The 17,559-nt window shown below is 41.1% G+C and overlaps 1 protein-coding gene across 1 annotated transcript in view; it reads left to right on the forward strand.

The window, feature by feature from the left end:
* Positions 1–422: 422 nt before the first annotated feature.
* ANKFN1 (ankyrin repeat and fibronectin type III domain containing 1) overlaps positions 423–17,559 on the forward strand; it is a 193,951-nt gene continuing 176,814 nt past the window's right edge. Inside the window, exon 1 of the mRNA XM_052658859.1 lies at positions 423–550. The gene's annotated coding sequence lies outside the window, so the exon portion shown is untranslated. The remainder of the gene's footprint in view (positions 551–17,559) is intronic.

Raw genomic sequence — 17,559 nt, forward strand, 5'->3', positions numbered from 1 at the left:
GGCTCCAGGATGCCAGACGATATTTCTTCCCCTGCAGTTCGTACAGGGCAAAGCTAACTGGCTGCCTCATCACCCCTTTGCTCATCCTTAAGTAACAATCTGTTCCGATTCAGTCTTGTTTGCCATGAAGCTTATTTTCCCTGTGGGCCATTCCTAATGGACCTCACAGTTACAATAGGCTAAAGGTGCACGGGAGTCATAGTATCCTTTCACTACATGCAAAAGGGCTTGAGAAATCAATCCCTCCCGGGGCTGCAGTCCTGAGAATACACCTAGACTCTGAGCCAAGCTGTTTCCTTCCCCCATCCTCTCCCTGTACATCACTGGCCCTTTCGTTTTGCCTTGAGATACCTTAGTGATCATGACTTCGGCTCTTGCCTGTAGTAATCCTCCTTGCATTTTACTCTTTACACAGAATAGGAAGGAGGTTTGCTTGCTTTGCGCAGAGGCTGAGCCACAGGAGAAAGCAGAGCCAATGTGATTTATTGAATGAAAGCACTGGACAATTACCAGCAACTTGCTCCTCTGCTGCCTCAAACAGCCTAAACTGGTAAGTCCAATTTATTGTCGTCTTTCTTCATGTGAATGTGAGGCTTTTTTAGTTACTGATTATTTTTAAAATATGTATGTGTTGCTGTGGTTTAAATGATGTAAAAAAAAAATTTGCATCTTCCAAAGTTAGCTACAGGCAGCCCAGGAAGATTGCACACAGGCCATACACAGTGGTTCTGCAATAACACATGCATGTTTACGTGAATAGGTAAAAATGGGGATAGGGAAGCTCCATTTCTGATAACTGGGCATTTTGTTTGTAGCAAGCTTAAGGATGTTTTGTGCTTGCATAACTGATTAGCATTAGCTATGAAAAATATCCTATTCTCTTGTTGTGTGAGATCATTTTCCACTGGGGTTCCTGAGTACCAACAAAATACCTGTGGGATCCGGAAAAGATGGATTCCATCACACTGATAATCCTGAATACAAATCTAGGCATATTGCTGTCTCTAATCCAGTTTGCAGGCTGGACATCCAGAGCAGAATGTCAGCATTCTGTCCGTCCTGGGTTGGCATGATCATAAATAGCATCATGACTGGATGTTGAGGATGCCCGCCAAAGGGACACAGTGACCATGCACGCACACCCTTGCCTGACCCACTGCCACTTTCAACGCCCACATTTCTCAAGTTCGTGTGTTGTTCCATGAACACATATAGTTGGAAGGATCTCTTAAGTGTGAAAGTGGAATATTTTGAGTGCCCTGTTACCCACGCTGGTTGTTGGCCCAGCCAAGGCAGCTAGAAGTACCACTGACAATCAAGGCTGAGTTTGCTTCTATGCTGGGCCCCCAAAATCCCTGTACTCCTTTAATTTTCTCCTGTTCTAAATAAGACATAAATGAATTTCTGCAGAGGGAGAAAGTGAATGGAGAGAACTATTGTTTTTCCTACCATCTCCATCACCACTGTCTCTCCTTAGTCTTGTTTTGCCTGGCTACTGCAAGACTTCATGACATCATCAATCCATTTCTGGTGGGCTCAGAGTCTACATAAATGTCATACAGAGTTTGATGTCTTTGGTGCATTCTCTCTGCAGTATATCACTGGCTGTTCAGATGAAGCTGTGGCCTTGAGTGCTGACAAGGATGGATGATGTTGGAACAGTGAACAGCATGTTTCTCTAAATACAAAGCAAAGTTAAGAAATCTGAGAGATGGGTGGCCTTTTGCCTAGTAGAAAGTATCCCCAGGCCACTCAGTCACAAGAACAGGGTCATTCTGCTGCATGATTTGGCTGTTTCAGCAAATGATGGCACCCTAACAGGAGGGAGACAGCATTGTTTAGTGGCTAGAGATGTCAGGAAAGGCAGTCTCTTTCGGTGATTTCCCCAGTGGAGTGTGTGTCTTCGAGAATTCATTTACTCTCCCTGAATCTCCATTCCTCCACTCCTTCCATTCCTAGCTGTTTCAAAGAAGACACACTAAGGTCAATTAATGTATCTATGAGTTACGACTTAAATCTTTCTTGTTAAAGGATGCAATAGGCAATCAAGATCACCGTTGATGGGCTTTAATCCGGAGCCTGTGTACCAAAAACCCACAGATGAGAGTTTCCGTGGGGATGAGGAGATGCATGCCCCCTCCCTCATCTAACAGAGATTACACTTAAAGAATTGGAAGGGGGGCATAGAGATGAAAATTGGCATTTTTTTAAAACTTAAAATTCAAATAAATTGGTCATGTAAATAATTTTTTCATTATATTGCACAGTAATAACTGATTTTCTATACTTGGATAAAAAGATACTGAGGGCCTTAAATGTTTGAAATAAGCAAACATGTGAATACTTGGGGAGAGTTAATTCAAGGATGAAAGAAATCCATGAATTTATGACAACTTTCAGATGTTCTAATTACCCCCGTACCCATGTACATGGAATTAGGAGCTGCAAATGTATTATGATTTGAGGTGTTCTAGAAGGTTCATCAGCTAAAAAAAAAAAAAATCCATCTCCAGGACTAAGATAAATGAAATTATTTTATGTGGGATTCAGTTAAGCATTGCTGTCCTTTATGAAACACAGATATTTCTTCAGTTCAGTTCAGTTCAGTTCAGTCGCTCAGTCATGTCCGACTCTTTGTGACTCCATAAATTGCAGCACGCCAGGCCTCCCTGTCCATCACCAACTCCCGGAATTCACTCAAACTCATGTCCATCGAGTCGGTGATGTCATCCAGCCATCTCATCCTCTGTCATCCCCTTCTCCTCCTGCCCTCAATCCCTCCCATCATCAGGGTCTTTTCCAATGAGTCAACTCTTCGCATGAGGTGGCCAAAATATTGGAGTTTCAGCTTTAGCATCAGTCCTTCCAATGAATACCCAGGACTGATCTCCTTTAGAATGGATTAAAATGGACTGGTTGGATCTCCTTGCAGTCCAAGGGACTCTCAAGGGTCTTCTCCAACACCACAGCTCAAAAGCATCAATTCTTCGGTGCTCAGCTTTCTTCACAGTCCAACTCTCACACCCATACATGACCACAGGAAAAACCATAGCCTTGACTAGACGAACCTCTGTTGGCAAAGTAATGTCTCTGCTTTTCAATATGCTATCTAGGTTGGTCATAACTTTTCTTCCAAGGAGTAAGCGTCTTTTAATTTCATGGCTGCCGTCACCATCTGCAGTGATTTTGGACCCCCAAAAATAAAGTCAGCCACTGTTTCCACTGTTTCCCCATCTATTTCCTATGAAGTGATAGGACCAGATGCCATGATCTTCGTTTTCTGAATGTTGAGCTTTAAGCCAGCTTTTTCACTCTCCTCTTTCTTAGGACAGATAATAAGTTAAGTCACTGATCCACATGTGCATACGAAATCCTTTCAGTTGTCTCCAACTCTTTGCAACCCCATGGACTGTAGCCCGCCAGGCTTCTCTGTCCATGGGGATTCTCCAGGCAAGAATACTGGAGTGGGTTGTCATGCCCTCCTCCAGGGGATCTTCCCAACCCAGGGTCAAACCTGCATCTCTAATATCTCCTGCATTGGCAGCTGTGTTCTTTACCACTAGCGCCACCTGGGAAGGCCCAGTCACTGATATCTTACCATTAATGAAAGTATTAAATTTTTAAATGTATGTGTTAAATGTATTTAAATGAATGTATGAAATATTTTGTACCTCAGGGGAAACCAAAGAATGCTACATTAATATTATATTAATTCTATTGCTTTCTATCTATTTTATACCTGTCCCCAAGAGGTTCCTTCATAATTATTATTTCACTCTTGATCAGAAAACTAAGTAGCCTTTAGGACAAGCTGCCTCATTTTTAGTGAAATGCTTGGATTAGACAATATCATCTAGACTTCCTCTAGGCCCTTGAGAGTCACACTGTGAAAAGCTGGACTCGCCTTCTTCCTTCTTTAAATCCACTTTTCCTCCTATGTTCTTTTTTTTTTAATTATTGGTGGAAGGCCTATATACCTAGCTGGCCAAGCAGAGAACATAGAAGTCAATTTCCTAATTCCTTGGCCTTTCCATCCAATCACTAAGCATGCGTGGTTCATTCCGTCTTCTTCACATTTGTAAGCTGCCCAGCCCTCTCCATCTCTTCTACCACACACTGTAGCTGAAGCCACCAGCTCCCACAGGGGCTTCTTCAGGACCTTGGTTTTCACTTGCCACCAGTCCTGCACCGCCCTCTCCCCTTCTGGATGCCTGCAGAGAAATCTCCAAAAGTGCAAGCATCAGCTTTGTCTTAAAATCCTCTAGTGATCCCTATTGTGAGCAGGTTGAAATCTGTGCTCCTTAGGGTGGCATGTGAAGTCTTTTTCCATGGGGATAGTCTTCATGCCTGTCTCCTGTACAGTGTCATGAACCTCATTCCATAGTTCATCAGGCACTCTACCAGATCTAGGCCCTTAAATCTATTTCTCACTTCCACTGTGTAATCATAAAGGATTTGATTTAGGTCATACATAAATAGTCTAGCGGTTTTCCCTACTTTCTTCAATGTAAGTCTGAATTTGGCAATAAGGAGTTCATGATCTGAGCCACAGTCAGCTCCCGGTCTTGCTTTTGCTGACTATGTAGAGCTCCTATCTCTTTGGCCGCAAAGAATATAATCAATCTGAATTTGGTGTTGATCATCTGGTGATGTCCATGTGTAGAGTCTTCTCTTGAGTTGTTGGAAGAGGGTGTTTGCTATGACCAGTGCATTTTCTTGGCAAAACTCTATTAGTCTTTGCCTTGCTTCATTCTGCATTCCAAAGCCAAATTTCCCTGTTACTCCAGGTGTTTCTTGACTTCCTACTTTTGCATTCCAGTCCCCTATAATGAAAAGGACATCTTTTGGGGGTGTTAGTTCTATAGGGTCTTGTAGGTCTTCATAGAACCGTTCAACTTCAGCTTCTTCAGCGTTACTGGTTGGGGCATAGACTTGGATTACGGTGATATTGAATGGTTTGCCTTGGAAACGAACAGAGATCATTCTGTCGTTTTTGAGATTGCATCCAAGTACTGCATTTCAGACACTTTTGCTGACCATCATGGCTACTCCATTTCTTCTGAGGGATTCCTGCCTGCAGTAGTAGACATAATGGTCATCTGAGTTAAATTCACCCATTCCAGTTCATTTTAATTGGCTGATTCCTAAAATGTCAACGTTCACTCTTGCCATCTCTTGTTTGACCACTTCCAATTTGCCTTGATTCATGGACCTGAAATTCCAGGTTCCTATGCAATATTGCTCTTTACAGCATTGGACTTTGTTTCTATCACCAGTCACATCCACAGGTGGGTATTATTATTGCTTTGGCTCCATCCCGTCTTTCTTTCTGGAGTTATTTCTCCACTGATTTCCAGTAGCATATTGGACACCTACTGACCTGGGGAGTTCCTCATTCAGTATCCTATTATTTTGCCTTTTCATACTGTTCATGGGGTTCTCAAGGCAAGAATATTGAAGTGGTTTGCCATTTCCTTCTCCAATGGACTACATTCTGTCAGAAATGGAAAAAAGCAAAATGACTGTCTGGGGAGGACTTACAAATAGCTGTGAAAAGAAGAGAAGTGAAAGGCCAAGGAGAAAAGGAAACATGTAAGCATCTGAATGCAGAGTTCCAAAGAATAGCAAGAAGAGATGAGAAAGCCTTCTTCAGCAATCAATGCAAAGAAATAGAGGAAAACAACAAAATGGGAAAGTCTAGAGATCTCTTCAAGAAAATTAGAGATACCAAGGGAACATTTCATGCAAAGATAGGCTCAATAAAGGACAGAAATGGTCTGGACCTAACAGAAGCAGAACATATTAAGAAGAGGTGGCAAGAATATACAGAAGAACTGTGCAAAAAAGATCTTCACAACCTGGATAATCACGATGGTGTGATCACTCATCTAGAACCAGACATCCTGGAATATGAAGTCAAGTGGGCCTTAGAAAGCATCACTACGAACAAAGCTAGTGGAGGTGATGGAATTCCAGTGGAGCTCTTTCAAATCCTGAAAGATGATGCTGTGAAAGTGCTGCACTCAATATGCCAGCAAATTTGGAAAACTCAGCAGTGGCCACAGGACTGGAAAAGGTCAGTTTTCATTCCAATCCCAAAGAAAGGCAATGCCAAAGAATGCTCAAACTACCAAACAATTGCACTCATCTCACACACTAGTAAAGTAATGCTCAAAATTCTCCAAGCCAGGCTTCAGCAATACGTGAACCATGAACTTCCAGATGTTCAAGCTGGTTTTAGAAAAGGCAGAGGAACCAGAGATCAAATTGCCAACATCTGCTGGATCATGGAAAAAGCAGGAGAGTTCCAGAAAAACATCTATTTCTGCTTTATTGACTATGCCAAAGCCTTTGACTGTGTGGATCACAATAAAGTGTGGAAAATTCTGAGAGAGATGGGAATACCAGACCACCTGACCTGCCTCTTGAGAAATCTGTATGCAGGTCAGGAAGCAACAGTTAGAACTGGACATGGAACAACAGACTGGTTCCAAATAGGAAAAGGAGTGCGTCAAGGCTGTATATTGTCACCCTGCTTATTTAACTTCTATGCAGAGTACATCATGAGAAACGCTGGACTGGAAGAAACACAAGCTGGAATCAAGATTGCCAGGAGAAATATCAATCACCTCAGATATGCAGATGACACCACCCTTATGGCAGAAAGTGAAGAGGAACTAAAGAGCCTCTTGATGAAAGTGAAAGGGGAGAGCGAAAAAGTTGGCTTAAAGCTCAACATTCAGAAACGAAGATCATGGCATCCGGTCCCATCACTCCATGGGAAGTAGATGGGGAAACAGTGGAAACAGTGTCAGACTTTATTTTTGGGGCTCCAGAATCACTGCAGATGGTGATTGCAGCCATGAAATTAAAAGACGCTTCCTCCTTGGAAGGAAAGTTATGACCAACCTAGATAGCATGTTCGAAAGCAGAGACATTACTTTGCCGACTAAGGTTCTTCTAGCCAAGGCTATTGTTTTTCCAGTGGTCATGTATGGATGTGAGAGTTGGACTGTGAAGAAGGCTGAGTGCTGATGAATTGATGCTTTTGAACTGTGGTGTTGGAGAAGACTCTTGAGAGTCCCTTGGACTGCAAGGAGGTCCAACCAGTCCATTCTGAAGGAGATCAGCCCTGGGTGTTCTTTGGAAGGAATGATGCTAAAGCTGAAACTCCAGTACTTTGGCCACCTCATGAGAAGAGTTGACTCATTGGAAAAGACTCTGATGCTTGGAGGCATTGGGGGCAGGAGGAGAAGGGGATGACAGAGGATGAGATGGCTGGATGGCATCACTGACTCGATGGATGTGAGTCCGAGTGAACTCTGGGAGTTTGTGATGGACAGGGAGGCCTGGCGTGCTGTAATTCATTGGGTCTCAAAGAGTTGGACACGACTGAATGACTGAACTGAGCTGAACTGTGAAGTCCTTGATCACCCAGCCCTATGACTTCTCCAGGCTTCTTTCTCAAGGTCCTGGAACAGTGGATGAAATGTACCACTGAACATGTCAGAGCCCAGACAACTCCCATCAGATCTCCTATAGACACTGATCTACCAGCAACACCGTGATGGTTCACAAATCCATGTCCTAACTTGACCCAGCCTGCCAAGAATGCCTTTTTCTTTCCTTCCTACATTCCTGCTCAGGCACCACCTTCTCTCACCCCTTTCCCCATACCCCGTTCTCCCATAACCACCTTCTGTCACCCACAAAGTTAATCACTTATTCCTTTTGCTACTTCTTGGCCTTAGACATTTGAGACCAGTGTCTAGACATTAATTTATCAGATATAGACCTTTATTTCCTGGGTTTAAAACCTAGATCTGTGCCTTAGTAGTGCCTCAATGTCTATGTCGAGTGAGGATGATAATAGTCCTTATTTCACAGGGCTGTTGTGGGATTCAATGAACTGATACATAAATTAGTATTCTAAACAGTGACTGTCTCAGAGAAAGTGCCATGGAAGTAAAACATATTATTGTTACATATTTCACATATCACACTATTTCATAGCTGCATACACTTGTATAACTGCCTGCATTTTTAGCCTATGAGCCCCTTGGGGTAACAGTAGGTTAATCACTTGTTTCAAATTGCCCAGGACTTATCCAATTTTAGCAGTATAAGTCCTGCAACCAGGGAAACCACTCAGTCCCAGGCAAGCCAAGCCAATTGGTTACCCTGTTAGGACGCTGCCCATTCACCTCTGAATAAGCATCTAACATAGGATACATAGGTTACAAAGTAGATTATCCATAAGGACCTATTAACCTATAGAACCACTATTAATGGTCTTTTCACTTTCTACCTCATAAATATACTTTCAAACTTCAAAAATCAGTCTTCTAGCTGTGAAGCCACAGCTGACTTTTAAAAACTTATCACTGAATAACTGAATATATTATTTTTTTTAAAAATGCACAGGAACTGAAAAGGATGCTTCCACCCTGTTATGTACCGTCAGTGTAATAGAATTGGCCACACATTAGCAACTGAAGACATACTCGTCATGTTAAGCAGTAGAGAATGGGGGAAGGGGTCATACTTTCCTGTCTAGTGACAGGCCGGTTGGAGTCTAAAGGTCCCTAGTTCACCTCACAGCCTGAAGAGCAATCTTGTCCCAGTCAGAAATGTTCCCTTCACTAAATGTATCTGTCTACCCAGCTGTCAGAAATGGCTAGAATTCCTGTTTCTAATATGCTTTGTTTTACCACCGCTCCTCATTCAAACTGGCTCAGTTCATTTTTCACAGTACAAATAAAACAAGAAAGTTCCGCAACCAAGTGCCTATGAGACAGGGACTCTGGACATGCCAGAACTCATAATGAGGGCAAGATCTTGTCTTCAGAATCAAGGTCTAGCAAGAAGCTGATAGGCAGCCAGACCAGAATAATAGCAGAGTTGCTAAGAGCAGGAGGTTTAGAGTCAGAGTTCCAATTCTACTTCCTCCATTTACTAGCTATAGGATCTTGGACAAATTACCTCACCTCCCTGAGCCTCAGTTTTCTTGTTTTTAAAATGATGATGTATTAGTAGTGCTGATTTCCTCATGAAAGTGAAAGTGAACTCACTCAGTCGTGTCCAGCTCTTTGTGACCCATGGACTCTAGCCCACCAGGTTCCTCCGTCCATGGGATTTTCCAGGCAAGAGTACTGGAGTGGGGTGCCATTGCCTTCTCCAGGGTGTCTTCCTGACCCAGGGATGTATCCCGGGTCTCCCACATTGTAGGCAGATGCTTTACCATCTGAGCCACTGGGGAAGTTATAACGGTCCTATGATTTCTCATAGGATTGTTATATTTTGTCTTAGCCTATGAAAACAAAGCCTGAGGCAAAGTCAATTGCAAATATTCTATTTGGTACTAACAGATGCAACCTCAGGGCATCAAACTTAAAGGAATAAAAGAAAATGAGCCAAAGAATGAGGGGGAACAAATACAGGTGGTTTGTAGCTGAACTAACCAAAACATAACAAGAAAACACATATGGCTGTTTGTTTGCATGTGACTGCTTCCAAGAAGCCTTCAAAACAGTCCATAGGGAAGGGTTGGAGAGGGAGCGATCTGCTGGATACTCCCGGTCTCCTGTCTCTCACGATCCAGCTTTCCCATATCTGGATGTTACCCAGTCCTTCACTGTAGCCATGATTGAAGCTGGAGCCTCCCTCCGTGGGTCTAGTTGGGCCAGAGCTGTTGAAGCTACTGTCACAAGAAGCATGATGGACCCGCCCTTCACCTGTGACAGCTGGGGGCGTTAAGAGACGGGTCAACAGCAGCGGCCATAGCTCTCTGAGCAAGCGGCCAAAGGCCCGGAAACAGGTAGTTTTGAAATAAATCTGAACAGATTCCACTCTCCATAGGTTATTCTTGCCATTTTGGACGTGGATTGTCCAGGCTACTGTCAGTCTTGCCTTACAGCTTGGCTCTTCACAGATCCAGGCCATAATATATCAAAGAGCAGAAGTCTTTAATTTTCATTAAGTCCAATTTATCACTTGATTTTATGGTTTGTGCATTTTGGGTCTCCTCTAAGAAATCACTATCTTATTCAAGTTCACAAAGATTTTCTCTTATGTTTCCTTCTAGAAGTTTTGGTTTTAGCTTTCAAAGTTAGGTCTATGATCTATTTCAAGTTAATTTGTATATATGATATGAAGTGGGAGTTAAGGTTCTTTTTTGCATATGTATATCCCATTGTGCCATCACCCATTGTTTCAAAAGAATATTGAAAAAATAATTTTTCTCTATTGAATCATCTTGACCCTTTGTGAAAAACCAACTGACCATATATGTTCAGGCTATTTCTGGGCTCTCTATGCTGCTTCAGTCACCTATATGTCAATCCTTATGCCATTGTCTTTATATATACAGCAATCCTTACAACAGTACCATATCTTGATTATTGTAGCTTTATAAGTCTTGAAATAAGGTTGTGTAAGCCACTTTGTTCTCTTTTCAGCATTGTTTTGACTATTTTAGATTCTTTCCATTTTCATAAAGCTTGTCAATTTCTAGAAAGAAAAACAGACTGCTAGAATCTGATTGCAAGTGCATTGAATCTATAGCTCAGTTTGGAAGAACTAGCAGCTTAACAATACTAATTCTTCTGATCTGATCTTGAAGAAGGCCTATCTTTATTTATTTAGGTCTTCTTTAATTCACATATTAGTGTCGTGTAGTTTTAACTGTAGTTTTGCATATATTTTGTTGTATTTAGTTCTAAGTAGATTTTTGTATATTTATTAGATTATTCTACAGAGGTTTTATGTCATCTGCAAATGAAGACTGTCTTCCTTGTTTCTTTCCAATCTATATGCCTTTATTTTTCTTATCTTACTTCACAGGCAAGGATATCTAGTAAAACAGAAAAGGTAAGAATGGACAGTCTTGCATTCTTTCTGATCCTGGAAAGAAGGAGTTGGTTTTTAATTATTAAACATAGTGTTACCTATAGGTTTTTGTAGATTCTCTTTATCAGATAGAAGAATTTCCCTTATATTCCTAATTTTTTAAAAATTTATAAATGGATATTGACATTGTCAAATGCTCTTTGACATCTATATGGTACATCTATAAAGATGACCCTATGGCTTTTCCCCTTTATTCTGTTAGTGCAATGAACTATGCTGAACGCTATACTAACTTGCTTTCCTGCAATAAACCATGATTGATCGTGATATTATGCTCTCTGTACACTGCTAAATCCAGCTGTGGATGTGTCTCATAGTGAAAGTAAAGTTCAGGGCTGTAAAGAGCAATATTGCATAGGGATCTGGAGTGTTAGACCCACAAATCAAGGTAAATTGGACATGGTCAGGTAGAAAATGGCGAGAGTGAACATCAACATTTTAGGAAACAGTGAACTAAAATGGATGGAAATGGGTGAATTTAATACAGATGACCATTATATCTACTACTGTGGGCAAGAATCCCTTCGAAGAAATAGAGTAGTCCTTATAGCCAACAAAAGAGTCCAAAAGACAGGAGGTGGGTGCAACCTCAAAAATGACAGGATGATTTCAGTTCATTTCCAAGGCAAATCGTACAGCATCGCAGTAACCCAAGTCTATGACCCAACCACCAAGGCCAAAGAAACCAAATGGTTCTAGGAAGAACCTCAAGACCTTCTAGAACGGACACCAAAAAAAAAAAAAAAAAAGATGTCCTTTTCATCATAGGTGATTGGAATGCAAAAGTGTGAAGTCAGGAGATACCTGGAGTAACAAGCAAGTTTGACCTCAGAGTACAAAATTAAACAATATAAAATGAATTTTGCCAAGAGAACGCACGGGCCATAGCAAACACCTTTTCCAACAGAAGAGATGACTCTACACATGGACATCCCCAGATGGTCCATACTGAAATCAGATTGATTATATTCTCTGCAGCCAAAGGTGGAGAAGGTCTGTGTCATTCAGTCACTCAGACATGCCCAACTCTTTGTGACCCCATGGACTGTAGCACACCAGGCTTCCCCATCCTTCCTTATCTCCCAGAGCTTGCACAAACTCATGTCCATTGAGTCGGTGATGCCATCCAGCCATCTCATCCTCTGTCATCCCCTTCTCCTCCTACCTTCAATCTTTCCCGGCATCAAGGTCTTTTCTAAGAATTCAGCTCTTCACATCAGGTGAAGGTCTATACAGTCATCAAAAACAAGACCTGGAGCTGACTGTGACTCAGATCATGAGCTCTTTATTGCATAATTCAGGCTTAAATGGAAGAAAGTAGGGAAAACTACTAGACCATTCAGATATGACCTAAATCAAATCCCTTATAGTTCTATAGTGGAGGCGACAAATAGGATTAGATCTAGTAGACGGAGTGCTAAAGAACGATGGATGGGGGTTCTTAATACTGTACAGGAGGCAGTGACCAAAATCATCCCAAAGAAAAAGAAATGCAAGATGGCAACGTGGTTATTTGAGTAGGCCTTACAAATAGCTGAAAAAAGAAGAGAAGGAACAGGCAATGGAGAAAGGAAAAGATATACCCAACTGAATGCAGAGTTCCAGAGAATGGCAAGGAGAGATAAGAAAACTTTCTTAAGTGAACTGCGCAAAGAAATAGAGGAAAACAATGGAATAGGAAAGACTAGAGATCTCTTCAAGAAAATTGAAGACACGAAGGGAATATTTCAGGCAAAGACGGGCACGATAAAGGACAGAAACAGCAAGGACCTAACAGAAGCAGAAGAAATTAAGAACAGGTGACGACAAGAATACACAGAACTATACAAAAAAGTTCTCATGACCCAGATGAACATGATGGTGTGGTCACTCACCTAGAGCCAGACATCCTGGAGTGCAAAGTCAAGTGGGCCCTCGGAAGCTTTACTATGAGCAAAGCTAGTGGAGGTGATGGAATTCCAGCTGAGCTCTTTCAAATCCTAAAAGATGATGCTGTGAAAGTGCTGCACTCCATATGCCAGCAAACTTGGAAAACTCAGCAATGGCCACAGGACTGGAAAAGGTCAGTTTTCATTCCAATCCCAAAGAAAGGCAATGCCAAAGAATGTTCAAACGACCATACTAGTGTGCTCATTTCAGATGCTAGCAAGTAATGCTCAAAATCCTTCAAGTTAGTCTTCAACGGTACCTGAAGTGGGAACTTCCCAATGTACAAGCTGAATTTAGGAAAGGCAGAGGAACCAGAGTTCAAATTCCCAACACCTACTGGATCGTAGAGAAAGCAATAGAATTCCAGGGGAAAAAAATCTACTTCTGCTTCATTGACTTTGCTAAACTCTTTTACTGTGATCACAACAAATTGTGGACAATTCTTAAAAAGATGGGAACACCAGAACACCTTACCTGTCTCCTAAGAAACCTGTATGCAGATCAAGAAGCAACCATTGGAACTGGACATGGAACAAAGGACTGGTTCAAAATTGGAAAATGAGTACATCAAGACTGTATATTGTCACCCTGCTTATTTAACTTATATGCAGAGTATAATCATGCAAAGTGCCAGGATGGATGAAACACAAGCTGGAATAAAGATTGGCAGGAGAAATATCAACAACTTCAGATATATATATGATACCACTCTAATGGCATACAATGAAGAGGAACTAAAGAGCTTCTTGATGAAAGTGAAAGAGGAGAGTGAAAGAGCTGGCTTAAAGCTCAACACTCAAAAACCTAAGATCATGGCACCCAGGTTCATCACTTCATGGCAAATATATGGGGGAAAAGTGGAAACAGTGACAGATTTTATTTGCCTGGGTTGGGCTCCAAAATCACCATGGATGATGACTGCAGCCATGAAATTAAAAGATACTTGCTATAGTATCTTTATTTCAAGTTAAACCTGCAAGAGAACAGCTTCACTGAACTCTTTGCTAAGCAACACGAGGACTTCAGTAAGGAAGACCTGATGGAATTGAAGGCGCAGAGAAAGGACAAAGAGAGACAAGAGGAGGAAGTAACTGAAGAGAGTCACAGTGCAGGAAATGGCAAGGGGATTTTCTCTGTTTGAGGAGCAGTGTTGGGGTTTGTGGCATAGGACCTGAATATAGAACAGTCCATGAAAGTTGCAGCAGCTATTTGGAAGCCAGCGCTACCATGTCATCTATGATAAGAAAAAAAAAAAAAAAAAGCTACTGCCAAACATCACTGGGTTGTTTTCTCAAGCGTGTATATAGAAAAGAATCCAACAAAGAACCAGAACCTGTGCCATCAGGGACAAGAGTGAGTGAAGCTGCAGCTTGCCCTCCGTCTCCTTTGGCTGGCAATCCGTCACCTCTACCGTCTCCACCCCCTCTTCCTTCTCCAGGCAGTAACTCTTCTTGCCTGGTCACTCACTGCCAGCCCCTGGATGCCATCTTTTGCACTGTTCTACTGTTCTTTTCCAGGTACTGTACTGTAAGATTTATAGTGTTTTATTTTTCACGTTTGTTTTTTTTATATATGTTTGTGTGAAAGGTATTATAAACCTATTACAGTACAGTACTATACAGCTGATTGTGTTAGCTGGGTACCTAACTTTGTTAGACTTACCAAGAAATTGGATTAACAAATGTGCTCTTAGAACGTAACTCATTCATATGCAGGGGACTCACATGTAGATAAAATAGATAAATAACAAGGACCAATTGCATAGCACAGGGAACTCTATTCATTATCTTGTAATAACCTATAATAGAAACTATTCTGAATAAAGAAAATATATAATCTTATATTTAACTGAATCACTTTGCTGTACATTAGAAACTAACATGACACTGTAAATCAACCATACTTCCATTAAAAATTAAAATTAGAAAAGAAACCCTACCATTAAAAAATTGGCCCTCAAAATAAAAAAGAATCAAAGTTAAAAAAAAAGAGGGAATGATAATGATTCCTTCCATTTTTATGAAATTCTGGAAAATGGAACCAAATCTACAGTATTAAAAAGCAGACCAGCAATTGTGTGGGAACAGTGGACCTAAAATAAATAAATATTCAGAAAATATTTATGGAACATCTATTTATTTCAAGCACTCTGTTAAACAATTGGTATGTGTTACTTCACTTAAAACTTTAATACCCCTTTAGACATGACCATTAAAATTGAGATGGTAATACTGTTACAATGAGGAAATCGAAGCGAATATTCTGCTAAATATCATCCAGTTAATAAGTCGAAAAGCCAAAACCTGAAATTAGATCAGACTTACATCAAAGCCCTTACTTTCGATACTGTGCTTAAAACCACATCCTTCTGGCCTCTCTGATTTTCTGATGAAAAGTCAGCTATAATTCATTTTGAGGATCCCTTATACATAAGGAGTTATTTCTTGCTTGTTTTCAAGATTTTCTCTTTGTCTTTAGCTTTTGACAGTTTAATCATGATGTATCTAGGTATGATTCTCTAACTCTATCCAACTTGGTGTTCACTAAATTCTTGGCTGTGAGTTTTTCATCAGTTTGAGGAAGCTTTTGGCCATTATTTTTTCAATCTTCTTTCTCCTTCTGAAACTCCTATTAAACGTATCTTGGTATACTTGATGTTGTCACAAAGATCTCCAAAACAGTTTTTCTTCATTATTTTTTCCTTTTTGCTCCTAAAACTGATTTCAATTGACCTATCTTTGAGTTGGCTGATTCTTTATTCTGCCTTTTCAAATCTGATGTTGAGTCCCTCTAGTCAGTTTTTCATTTCAGTTATTGTGCTTTTCTTTTTGTTAATATTATGGGGTTTTGCTGCTGTTGTTTTTATTTGCTTATTTTTGGCTGCACTGGGCCTCCACTCCTGCACACAGGCTTTCTCTAGTTACAGTGAGAGAGTGGGGTCTACTCTTCATTGTGGTGCATGAGCTTCTCATTGCAGCGGCTCCTCTCGTTGGTGAGCACAAATTCTAGGCATGCGAGCTTCAGCAGGTGCAGTACTTGGGCTCAGTAGTTGTAGCACATAGGCTTATCGTCCCCTGTCTTGCGGAATCTTCCCAAATCAGGGGTCAAACGTGTGTCTCTGTATTGGCAGGTGGGTTCTTCACCACTGGATCACCAGTGAAGTCCCAATTATTGCACCTTTCAACTCCAGAATTTCTGTTTGGTTCTGGCTTTGCTTAATAAATTGATATTTTTTATATGGTGAGACATCCATTCTCTTGATTTCCTTTATTTCTTTAGACACAAATTCCTTTAGTTCCTTGAACATATTTAAGATATCCAATTTAGGTCTTTGTCTAACAAGTCCAACATTTAGACTTCTTCAAGGGCAATATTAATGTATTGCTTTATTTCCTGTGAATGGAAAACAGCTATGGTATATTTTATACCTTTTTCTGTTGAAAACGAGGCATCTTAAACAATATAACGTGGCAACTCTAGAAATCAGATTGTCCCCTAACTGAACTTGTGAAGTCCAGAACTAAATCTGTAAAGTCTGTATTTTCATCATCTGTGGCCACTGAAGTTTTTGTTGGGTTAACTTTGTTGTTCAGTCCACTCAGTCACGTCCCATTCTTGATGATTCATGAAGTGCAGAATGCAAGGCTTCCCAGTCCTTCACCATCTTCTGGAGCTTGCTCAGCTCATGTCCATGAAGCCGGTGATGCCATCCAACCATCTCATCCTCTGCTGTCCCCTTCTCTTCCCACCTTCAATCTTTCCCAGCATCAGGGTCTTTTCTAATGAATTGGCTCTACACATCAGGTGACCAAATTATTGGAGCTTCAGCATCGGTCCTTCCAATGAATATTCAGGATTGATTTCCTTTAGGATTGACTGGTTTGGTCTCTGTGCTGTCCAAGGGACTCTCAAGAGTCATCTCCAACACCACATTTCAAAAGCATCAGTTCTTCAGTGCTCAACCTTCTTTATGGTCCAACTCTCACATCCATACATGGCTACTAGAAAAACCATAGCTTTGACTATATGGATTTTTGCTGGTAAAGTAATGTCTCTGCTTTTTAATATGCTGTCTAGGTTTGTCATAGCTTTTCTTCCAAGGAGCAAGCATCTTTTAATTTCATGACTGCAGTCACCATCTGCAGTGATTTTGGAGCCCAAGAAAAAGTGGTCAGCTAATGATCAAATAAAAATTTCATTAAAGGGCTAGAATCAATCTTGGCAGAGTGGCTCTACGTGTATGCTGAGGCATGCCTTCGATACTCATCAGGCAGTGGATAGCTCTGTGGTAGCCTTCATTCTCACCTGGCACAGTGGTAAAGAATCTGCCTCAGTGCACAAGATGCAAGAAATGTGAGTTTAATCCCTGGGTGAGGAAGATCCCCTGGAGTAAGAAATGGCAACCCAGAAAATTTCATGGACAAAGAAGTCTGGTGGGCTACAGCCCATGGGGTCGCAAAGAGTCAGACACGACTGAGCAGTTAGGCACACACACAGCACATAGCCTTCAACATCCTGCTTGCACAGACCTCAAACTCAGACAGAGATGAGAGCTTAGGACCTTCTCAGGTATTTTACGAGAATCCTCTCTCATCTGGGAATGCATGTGATCTGCTAGATCCCCAGGAATGGATCAGAACTCTTCAAAGTCTTCTTTGGATATCTAATTCTCCAACATTTTATTTTAAGTTTCTGGTTATCTACTGTTTGTTACCACTCTTA

The sequence above is a fragment of the Budorcas taxicolor genome, chromosome 19, assembly GCF_023091745.1.
Source record: "Budorcas taxicolor isolate Tak-1 chromosome 19, Takin1.1, whole genome shotgun sequence".
Classification (NCBI taxonomy): Eukaryota; Metazoa; Chordata; class Mammalia; order Artiodactyla; family Bovidae; genus Budorcas; species Budorcas taxicolor.